Raw genomic sequence first — 4104 nt, forward strand, 5'->3', positions numbered from 1 at the left:
CACAGTTTCGGATATGTTTGCTGAATTGCTGGCTGGCCAGAAAAAGATGGCTCAGGACATAGCTGAAATCAAATTATTCCAACAGTCAGTTAACTCCCGATTTGACGCTCTTGAAGCACGAGTGGCTGCCCTCGAGTCGCCTTCTGCCACGCCAAGTGTCCCTTGTACATCTTGTGACGATCTGCTTATAGAGCTTAAGTCATTGTCTGGTGTGGTAGACAAACTCGTCGCGAGGAATGACGGCATGGAAAACCGCTCGCGCAGAAATAATCTAATCTTATATGGCCTCACCGAAAGCGCAGACGAAACTAGTGAGTCATTACTCTCTAACGTATCAAAAATATTCTCGGATAAACTGATTATTGACTGCCCACGTATTGAAAGGTGCCATAAAATAGGTCGAAAACACGACGATCGTTCACGTCCTGTCATTATGAAACTCCTCGATTTCCGCGAAAAAATGGAAGTATTGAAAAATTCTTTCAAGCTTAAGGGTTCAGATATTCGTATATCGGAAGACTTCTCTGTTCATGTCCGTTCTGTTCGAAAAAAATATGGGATGCGACGGCCTCTTTCCGTGACAGTGGCTCCTCCGTCCGCCTTCGATATGATCATGTGTTCATCAATAATGAGCGATATAATTGGGATGTTAAAACTAATACTCTGGTTAAGTGTTCCGACTACTCCGCCCAGTCTACTACCACCGCCCCATCTACTGGTGGTCGTTGACTCGGCCGCGGTTTAAAAGATGGTTTAAGTGAAAATCTTTGTGTCTTGAATGTTAACGCCAGAAGTTTAGTAAACAAGTTCCCCGATTTTCTGTCACTAATTTCTTCCCACTCTGCTCACATTATTGGAGTTACTGAAACATGGTTACATGATGGCATATACGACACCGAAATTACACCCTCTGGTTTCTGCGTGGTTAGAGGTGATAGAAAGTACGGGCGTGGCGGTGGCGTCGCACTCTTTTTAAAGTCCAATATTAAATTTTCAGTTATACAGGGTCCTCCCCAGATTGAATCAGTGTGGTGCAAACTTAATGTAAATAATATATCTTTAGTTGTTGGCGTTGTCTACCGCCCTCCCGGCTCTCCCATTGATCAGTTACATGCTTTATGTGACTTTATGTACGAGCATAACCTGTCTTCTTCCAATTTAATATTAATGGGTGATTTCAATTTACCTGGCATCCAGTGGTCGTCTTTGTCGCTATCTGGTCCTGACGTTCAAATGTCTAGAGAGTTAGTGAACTTTTCTTTGTCATTTGGTTTAAAACAGATTGTTCAGGAGAGCACGAGAGAGTCGTCAGTTTTAGATTTGGTATTTCTTAGTATACCTCTTCTAGAAAACCATTTTGAATGTGAAGTCGTTGACGGTATATCGGATCACAGGGCAGTCTTTGTTTCTGTTGCTTATCCTGTCCCTAAAACACGTTTTGTTTACCACACTTTTCCTGATTTTAACCGTGCCGATGATGTGTCCATAATTGACTCATTAAGCTATTCCTTTGAAGTGTTTGAACAACTTAGTATCTCTAGTGACGTGAATGTACTCATTACATTTTTTGAAGACTTGGTTAAATCGTGTATCCAGCGATTTGTGCCACTCAAAACTAAAAAAAGTAACATTGTCAAACCTTGGATAACAAGAGAATTATTACATTTATCGCGACGGGTCGGCAGACTGCGGAGTGGAAAACGTTGCGCTGACCCAGTAAAGTCTGCTCAGTTTATTCAAGCTAAGGAGGAACTCCGACTAAAAACTAATTCCGCGAAGGACTTCTATTTCCGTGTTACCTTACAAAACTTAATAAAATGCAACCCTCGAAAATTCTGGAAATCTATTTTACCAGGCAGCACAACTTCAAACTCGTTTATAATTAACGACGTAACTACTATGGACGCGCTGGCAATCGCTACAGCGTTTAATACGTACTTTCAGTCGGTATTTACAGTTGATAATTTCGAAGTTCCTCCTTTTACTCATGTTTCGCAGTCTGCGGTTGACGACATAGATGTGAACGTTCGGGGCGTACTAAACCTGATCTTGAAGTTAGACACTAAAAAAAGTCCTGGTCCTGATGACATTCCTAATTCATTTATTGTCAGGTACTCCCAATGGTGCAGTCGGTATCTCACGGTTATTTTTCAGAAATCACTGTCAACGGCCACAGTTCCTTCATCATGGAAACTCGCAAAAATTATTCCCGTATACAAATCTGGCAACTCACAATCACTGTCAAACTATAGACCAATTTCTATAACGTCACATTCATGCAAATTATTGGAACATATAGTCTACAGGCATGTAATAGAGTTTCTCGATACTAACAATATTTTATGCGATTTCCAACATGGTTTTCGACGCGGTTATAGTACTATGACACAACTAACAGAGTTTGTTCATGATATCGGTCTGTCTCTTGACATCGGTAACCAAGTTGATGCGATATTTATAGATTTGTCAAAGGCTTTCGACACCGTTCCTCATTCTAAACTCCTACACAAGCTTAACCTAATTCTAAATAATCATCACCTTGTGAACTGGATATCCAGTTTTCGTTCCCAACGGTCTCAGTTTGTCTACTTTAACACATCCAAGTCTAGTACAGTTGACGTATCATCAGGCGTTCCACAAGGGTCAGTTCTTGGACCGCTACTTTTCTTGTTATACATCAATGATTTGCCACGCTGTATTTCCACTAAGGTCCGACTTTACGCTGACGACTGCGTACTATATCATGTGATAAACTCCTCAGATGACCATATAACTCTTAACAATTTTTTCGTGAATTTTTGTACGTGGTGTAAAACCTGGCAAATGAACCTGAACTTTAGTAAAACTGTTTTTATGACCTTTTCTAGGCGTTCATCACCTTCTGTGTTTAATTATTCATTTGACGGGTTATGCCTAGAAAGAGTTTTTGAATATAAATATCTTGGCCTCCTTTTCACGCCTGATTTATCTTGGTCTAAGCACATTGATACGACATGTAACAAATCTCTTAAAAGACTTGGATACCTGCGGCGTACCTTACGTGTGGCACCACAAGATACTAAGCTTTTAACTTTTAAAACTTTGATTCGCCCAATCCTCGAATATGGTTCTATTATTTGGTTTCCCTACAAAGAGTCCGATATAAAAAAGGTCGAATCAGTACAAAAGAAATCGATACGTTTTATTTGTCGTCGGTATGACAGAAACTTTTCTCCTTCTTCTAATCTTTCCGTGTTAGGCCTAAGACTTCTTTCTGAGCGTCGTGGTATCGAGCGCCTAAAGACTCTGTATTTCATGGTTAACTCATCACGTTTTGACTCGTTACATAACTACATAAAGTTTCTCGAGCCAACTGCAACTAGGAGCCACCATGAATTAAACATTTTACCTTTTCATCCTCGTACTGATATGTTTAAATACAGTTTTTTTCCTCACACCATTGAACGCTGGAATTTATTACCAGGAAACATCCGATCACTACAACCAGATGAATTTCTGTGTGCCGTTGACAGTGGTCCACAGTGATGTCCGGACCGTCTGTGTTTACCTCCCACTCCTGCCATAGCCCCAGTGGGGCTGCAGTATGTATAAATAAATAAATAAATAAATAAATTTCGTCACTCCATATCATATCTGGAAGGTTAAAATCCCCACCAAGTAGCACACAGTCATTAGAAACACTAGAAACCAGGTCGCTAAGTTGGCATAAAACAGTGGGGTCAGAACTTGGGGGTCTGTAGAATACGCCTACAATAAGATTAAAACCATCAGGCAGTCTGACCCGACACCACACTGACTCAACTGTATTTCCAGCTATATCTAGTTGGTAACTTTGTAAGGAGGTACTAATAAGCAAAAAAACTCCTCCTCCGTGCAGCGACCTATCTCTTCTGTAAACATTGAAATTATTGGGAAAGACTTCATGATCAGGAACAGTCATCCAACCATGACTCCGTCCCAAGGATAACATCAGCCTGTACAGATTTGATCAAACCGGACAATTCCTCTATTTTGTTTTTTACACTTCTGCAATTCACGACCATCAAAACAACATCCCTCCGTGATACTATTTTTTTTTTATCAGAGGGGCGTCAGGCACGTTTC

Source organism: Ixodes scapularis, unplaced genomic scaffold (assembly GCF_016920785.2).
Source record: "Ixodes scapularis isolate PalLabHiFi unplaced genomic scaffold, ASM1692078v2 PGA_scaffold11__112_contigs__length_91849675, whole genome shotgun sequence".
In the NCBI taxonomy this organism is placed as follows: domain Eukaryota; kingdom Metazoa; phylum Arthropoda; class Arachnida; order Ixodida; family Ixodidae; genus Ixodes; species Ixodes scapularis.